The following is a 7638-nucleotide window of genomic DNA, read 5'->3' as shown; positions in this document are numbered from 1 at the left end:
AGCTCGCCACTTTCCTTTCACAACCACATTACATGACCTTATCGACCCACCCACTCACCCCATCCAATCCTTGGGTCCACTTCTCTTATATGCGTCTCCCTCTCACTCTTTAGCTTTAGATTATTCTGTCAAATGTAACGTTGTTTCATTTACACTATTTTTAATTAATCATGCATTATTTTGTTGCTTTGAAATTTTGTATATTTTGAGAATAACATTAAAGGGAAGGTGAGATAGACTGGCTCTGACTGGTTAGAACATAAAACAGGTAGCATATTTGGTTTATATACTAAAGGGTTAACTTGAGTGAACTACCCTTCACTTCTTCTTGCCCCCTCTTCGCTCTTCTCTCTTGCTGAGGTAGCCATGTATCCAGTGCCAGATTTAGCATTGTGCTTAGGTGTACTTTAAAGCACAGGCTCCATTGATCAGGAGCGGGGCCCATCTTCTTGCCCAAAAAACTTTTTACGATGAATTTATTGAGCATGCATGCCTGACTGTCCAAGTAAGGGACCTCGTAACTTAACTTGCACAGAGCCTCGATTGTCCTAAATCCAGCACTACATGTATCTCCTTTACTGCTGAGCCCCTATTTCTATCCCTCTACTCATTACTCTAACCCAGTGCTTTTCAAACATTTTGCTGGAGCGGAACCCCAAGAAAACGTTCCATTGGCTCGAGGAACCCCTGTGCAATAATTTAATAGTCTTATGCACACATATCTGCACAGGAGACTTAAAAATTACTGCCGATTTTAGCAGTTTTGTAACTTCTTGCGGAAACCCTGGACTGTACTGGCAGAACCCTAAGGTTCCGCGGAACCCTGGTTGAAAACCACTGCTCTAACCTCTCATCATCTGGCACAAAGCCAGCTCCTTTAATTCCACTCCCACCTTAGTTGAAGGGGTCTTGTCTCGTAATGTTACTGCTGCTGGTGCCATCTGAAAAGTATCCAGGACACACTGTAAAGTGGTTAACATTTAAGAGGGTACAGTCCACTGACCCACCGTTCATCCCATGGAAGCAGCCAAAAACGAACATAAAATAATAACGACTATATATACAGTCATAACCAAAAGTTTGGAATATAGAAATTTTGTATTAAATACCCAAAGTTACATTTAATTTCCAATATATTATTACTCGGTCAAAAGTTTGGAACATTGGTGTGAAAATTAGAATTTATATTCTAAATGCCCAAAGTTAAATTTTTAATCAAATTGTATTTGGGCATAGCAATTTTAATTATCAACAGAAGCTTGCTCAGCACAGGAGTGGTTATGTGGTAAAAAGCTTGCTTCCCAGCCACAAGGGATATATAATACTGTATACTTCAATTAATGTACATACATACATAAATGCATGTTATGTGTATATATATCATCATCATCATCGTTGAACATCCGCTTTCTATGGTAGCATGTGTTGGACGATTTGACTGAGGACTGGCAAACCAGATGGCTGCACCAGGCTCTCCAATCTGATCTGGCAGAGTTTCTACAGCTGGATGCCCTTCCTAACACCAGCCACTCCGAAAATGTAGTGGGTGCTTTTACGTGCCACCGGCACGAGGGCCAGTAAGTTACTAGCAAAGGCCACGCTCAAGTGGTGTTTTATACGTGCCACCTGCACAGGAGCCAGTCCAACGGCACTGGCAACAACCTCACTCAAATATTTTTTCACGTGCCACTGGCACAAGTGGCAGTAAGGCAACGCTGGTAACGATCACGATATGTGTATATATATATATATATAATTATAACAATAAGGGTTTTGCAACAAGTTGCTTGACCACATACCGAAAATTTTAGAAATAGCAGCCAAAGGACTATTATTTCCTTTTTCTACAAAAATATGTCTTCACAGACAACAATATTTGTAACTCACATATGACAAAAAAAGAAGAAAAATAATGAAATCAAACAGTCTTCGGTTAATTATGGACATACGTTTCTGGATTAGAATCATAAGACTCATTTCCTTCATCAACATAATATTCTGGTAAATAAATCTAGAAATGCTAGGAAAACTAACCCCCTATATTTCCGACCAAGCGTCATCGGAACATATAAAAGCTAACCAGCATATCCACATTTATATAGACAAGTGAATTCGTATTTCCCTCCAAAATTTTTTTCTACCATGCGAGTCACAAAATAGTGCTGCTGAAAAAAGATTCGTAGTTTTGTCGTAGGGGAGTGAAATAATCATTACAGACATAGGGTGAAAGATTATTAATTTAATAAAATCAACAAATTTCAACTAGTAATATTTCGGTATGGAAAAGGACCATATTCAGTAAAAACTTATATAATTATAACAATATATATATATATATATTATTGTATGTACAAATGAGTATATAAAAAAAAAAAAATTTTATCTCATTTGGCTTAACAGCCCTTCTTGTTTGTGTTACTGTTATTCTCTGTCCTGTCTTTTACTGTTTATATTTTGTACTGTCATTACTGTCCTGTTTTTGTTACCACTTTTACCCCTCTGCAAAAAAATCTCAAATTTTATTTAATTTGATTTTTGCGGGAAGGAAAATTTCATTGAAGTCATGTATCGCCTTGACCTTCGAAACGTGGAGTAGATGAAACAAAGGCGACTGAAGAAGGGGAATTTTCCTTGTTTTGTTTGTCCTGTACTCTATTTTTTCATTGTTTAAAAAAATGTCGATTTCCTTGGTTTTGTGTTTATGTTTTCGTTTCTCATTGTGTTCGACGTTTTTTTTGTGTCCTGTACCCATATATGCATGTATATATACATGTAGAGGTAGGTACGTACTATATGTATGTATATATGCATATGTATTTATTTTTAATTTATACTATATATATTATATTAATATATATAGATATATATATATATATATATAATAAATATGCATACTCACAACACACACAGAGTATATATATACAGTTATATGTATAGGGAAGTGAGTTACATGTAAGGACAAGCAAGTCAGGCAAGTCAATATGCAAAAAATATCAATGTATTTAATACAAAAGATGTACATGTGTAGCATATAAAAAATTGTCCTACTTATGCACAATAGAAAAGATATCAGGGTTTAAAGGGGTTGAGTAGGAGCCTTTAACCCCTTTAATTCCTTACATCATTTCATTTCTGTCTAAGTCAAACTTTTTTCTTTATATGCATACATACTCTTTTACTCTTTTATTTGTTTCAGTCATTTGACTGTGGCCATGCTGGAGCATCGCCTTTAATCGAGCAAATCGACCCTGGGACTTATTCTTTTGTAAGCCCAGTACTTATTCTATCGGTCTCTTTTGCCGAACCGCTAAGTAACGGGGACATAAACACACAAACATCGGTTATCAAGCAATGCTAGGGGGACAAACACAGACACACAAACACACACACGCATATATATATATATATATACATATATACGACGGGCTTCTTTCAGTTTCCATCTACCAAATCTACTCACAGGGCTTTGGTCGGCCCGAGGCTATAGTAGAAGACACTTGCCCAAGGTGTCACACAGTGGGACTGAACCCGGAACCATGTGCCACTCCTGCACCTATGTACATATGTACATTTTTTGTATTAAATGTATTTAATATTTTTTTATGTGTTAACCTTGGATCGTAGGGCAACCTGCTGTGCTTGAGGAAACCTATTGAGTCAAGTACATCAACATCAAAATAGAAATCAAATGGAAATAGTAGTTGTGATACCTGTGCTGGTGGCATGAAAAAAGCACCATCCGAACGTAGCTATGCCAGCGCCGCCTTGAATGACTTCTGTGCCGGTGGCACGTAAAAAGCACCAATCTATCGTGGCTGTTTCCAGCCTCCCCTGACGCCTGTGCCGGTGGCACGTAAAAAGCACCAACCGATCGTGGCCGTTTGCCAGCCACCTCTGGCTCCTGTGCCGGTGTCATGTAAAAAGCACCCGCTACACTCACGGAGTGGTTGGCATTAGGAAAGGCATCCAGCTGTAGAAACACTGCCAGATCAGACTGGAGCCCGGTGCTTCCCAGACACTGGTCGAACCGTCCAACCCATGCCAGCATGGAAAACGGACGTTAAACGATGATGATGATGATGATGAGACTTGCTGACCTCGCTTATCCCTACATTTACGCCTCTACCTGCTCAAGATCAAATCTCTTGATCACAAACGAAATATGTCTATACAGACAATATATTTCCCATTTCTAATCTATAAACTCACTTTTACACTTTACTCTTTTACTTGTTTCAATCATTTGACTGCGGCCATGCTGGAGCACCGCCTTTAGTCGAGCAACTCGACCCCGGGACTTATTCTTTGTAAGCCCAGTACTTATTCTATTGGTCTTTTTTGCCGAACCGCTAAGTGACAGGGACATAAACACACCAGCATCAGTTGTCAAGCAATGCTAGGGGGACAAACACAGACACACAAACACACACACATACATATATATATATATATACATATATACGACAGGCTTCTTTCAGTTTCCGTCTACCAAATCCACTCACAAGGCATTGGTCGGCCCGGGGGTATAGCAGAAGACACTTGCCCAAGATGCCACGCAGTGGGACTGAACCTGGAACCATGTGGTTGGTTAGCAAGCTACTTACCACACAGCCACTCCTGCGCCTATACATATATATATATATAAATATATTACGTTTTATTTATTAGTTTGCACATTACTCAATCATTGTTATGTTTTATCTTATATTTAATCTTTCTATAAGATGTAATTTTTCTAAATGGTATAATTTAATTTTTCATATTGAAATGATAAAATGTGTTTTTCTCAATTTATATATATATATTATATTTTGTGAAATTTGATGTATTTCTAAATTGAATTTTTCCCTGTAAGTTTGAAATAATATTCCCTCATTTATATATATATATATATATATATAATATATATATTAAACTAAAAATAAGGGTGTCTGAGAGACACCCTTATTTTTACTTGTAAAAAATTATTACCTTTTTTCCCATGCTGGCCACTGATATTATCGATATTTAACTATCGATATATCCTTATTTATAAATATTATATATATATACATATATATGACAGGCTTCTTTCAGTTTCCGTCTACCAAATCCACTCACAAGGCATTGGTTGGCCGGGGGTATAGAGCAGAAGACACTTGCCCAACATGCCACGCAGTGGGACTGAACCTGGAACCATGTGGTGGTTGTAGCAAGCTACTTACCACACAGCCACTCCTGCGCCTATACAATATATAATATAATATATTACGTTTTATTTATTAGTTTGCACACATACTCATCATTGTTATGTTTTATATTATATTTAATCTTTCTATAAGATGTAATTTTTCTAAATGGTATATTTAATTTTTCTTATTGAAATGATAAAATGTGTTTTTCTCAATTTATATATATATATATTATATTTTGTGAAATTTGATGTATTTCTAAATTGAATTTTTCCCTGTAAGTTTGAAATAATATTCCCTCATATTATATAATATATATATATATATATTAAACTAAAAATAAGGGTGTCTGAGAGACACCCTTATTTTTACTTGTAAAAAATTATTACTTTTTTCCCATGCTGGCCACTTGATAATATCGATATTTAACTATCGATATTATCCTTATTTATAAATATATATATATATACATATATATATACATATATGTATATATATATATATATGTGTATATATATATATATATATAGGTATAGGAGTGGCTGTGTGGTAAGTAGCTTGCTTACAAACCACATGGCTCTGGGTTCAGTCCCACTGCATGACACCTTGGGCAAGTGTTTTCTACTATAGCCTCGGGCCGACCAATGTCTTGTGAGTGGATGGATTTGGTAGACGGAAACTGAAAGAAGCCCGTTGTGTATATATGTGTGTGTGTGTGTATGCTTGGTATCTGTGTTTGTCTCCACCAACATTACTTGACAACCGAAGCTGGTGTACTTACGTCCCCATAACTTAGCGGTTCAGTAAAAGTGACCAATAGAATAAGTACTAGGCTTACAAAGAATAAGTCCTGGGGTTAACTTTCTCGACTAAAGGCGGTGCTCCAGCATGACCACAGTCAAATGACTGAAACAAGCAAAAGAGTAATAAAAGAGCCGGCTGGCTCAGTTGGTAGAACACGAGACTCTTAATCTCAGGGTCGTGGGTTCGACTCCCATGTTGGGCAGATTTTTCATAGGTGTAGGAGTGGCTGTGTGGTAAGTAGCTTGCTTACCAACCACATAGTTCCGGGTTCAATCTCACTGCGTGGCATCTTGGGCAAGTGTCTTCTACTATAGTCTCAGGCTGACCAGAGCCTAGTAAGTGGATGGATTTGGTAGACGGAAACTGGAAAGAAGCCCGTTGTATATATGTATATATATATATATAAATATAAACTTGAATATGTGTAGAAATTGATATTAATCAATTAAAATCAGTGGCCTAGCATATTTCAAAAAAATCTGAAGATTAGTTCCGGAAATTGTATTTTGTAAACGATAGACTATGCTGATGATCTTGAAGATGTTTGCATATCCATATACGTAAATATCAACAAGTGAAACTAATTAGTACATAGGTAATCGTTTTTTTGTTTTGTATATTTTCATTTGTCTTGCTTATTTTTACACTTTGGTTTTTGCTGAGCTTTTTCTTGAGAACACATTCTTCATGGAAAATGGCGATTTTGATGTCTATATCTAGCAGACAGGCTGTCCACTTTTAGTGGTCAGTCCTCTAAATTTTGTGTGTACACACACACATATATATATATATATATATATATATATATATATAATGTCTTATTGACAAGTTTCATTGTTTTCACTTTCCTGAAGAGAAGATTGCATTGTTTATACCATTTATTCTTTTGAATAGTATCAGTGGAATTTTCGAAACATGTGTCAAAAGTAAAAATATTTGATATACACCTGTGTTAAACTCCATTTATTTATTCATATTATTCAAAATATTCCACGTAAACACGTAGTTTCTACCTTTATAAACAAGAAGTTACAACTATTTATTTATTTTTTCTGCGCTAATTGTTAACAAGGCAAAAATACACTCATCTATATATATATATATATATATATATATATATGTGTGTGGTGTGTGTGTGTGTGTGTGTGTGTGTGTGTGTGTGTGTGTGTGTGTGTGCACATGCTTGTGTGTCTGTGTTTGTCTCCCCCAACAACGCTTGATAACCGATGCTGGTGTATTTACGTCCCCATAACATAGTAGTTTGGCAACTTTTAAAACTTGAGATCTCTATCAATCGCTATGCTCAGCCTTTATAACCACAATAACAGCATGCCTCTTCATTTCTTGAGTAAGCTGAGAGTCTACCATTATTATTATTTTTTTCTTTTGCCAAATACGCACACTATATATTCATTCTTCTACTTTATAATTATTGCCTTGTCTTAAATTTTTTGTCACACACCTGTGTTTAGCCCCTTGCGGGTAATAAAAAAAATATGTATGTATGTATGTATATTATAATACTTTTACAAGAGATGTGGCGACTGATATTGAAATTTTGGTCTGTCAACCAGTTCTATCACTCACAATGCATCAGTCAGCTTGAGGTTACACAAGATGGTTCTACATATATACACTCACACACATATAAACTAACTCTGGA

General features: G+C 36.1%; 1 non-coding gene across 1 annotated transcript; it reads left to right on the top strand.

Moving 5' to 3' along the window:
* Positions 1 to 6104: 6104 nt before the first annotated feature.
* Positions 6105 to 6177, top strand: Trnak-cuu. The gene has a single exon. It is a non-coding gene; the product is annotated as a tRNA-Lys (tRNA).
* Positions 6178 to 7638: the final 1461 nt, after the last annotated feature.

This window comes from Octopus sinensis, unplaced genomic scaffold (genome assembly GCF_006345805.1).
Source record: "Octopus sinensis unplaced genomic scaffold, ASM634580v1 Contig03189, whole genome shotgun sequence".
Taxonomy (NCBI): Eukaryota; Metazoa; Mollusca; class Cephalopoda; order Octopoda; family Octopodidae; genus Octopus; species Octopus sinensis.
The sequence above is the reverse complement of the archived record's forward strand: the minus strand, read 5'-3'. Positions and strand labels throughout refer to the sequence as shown.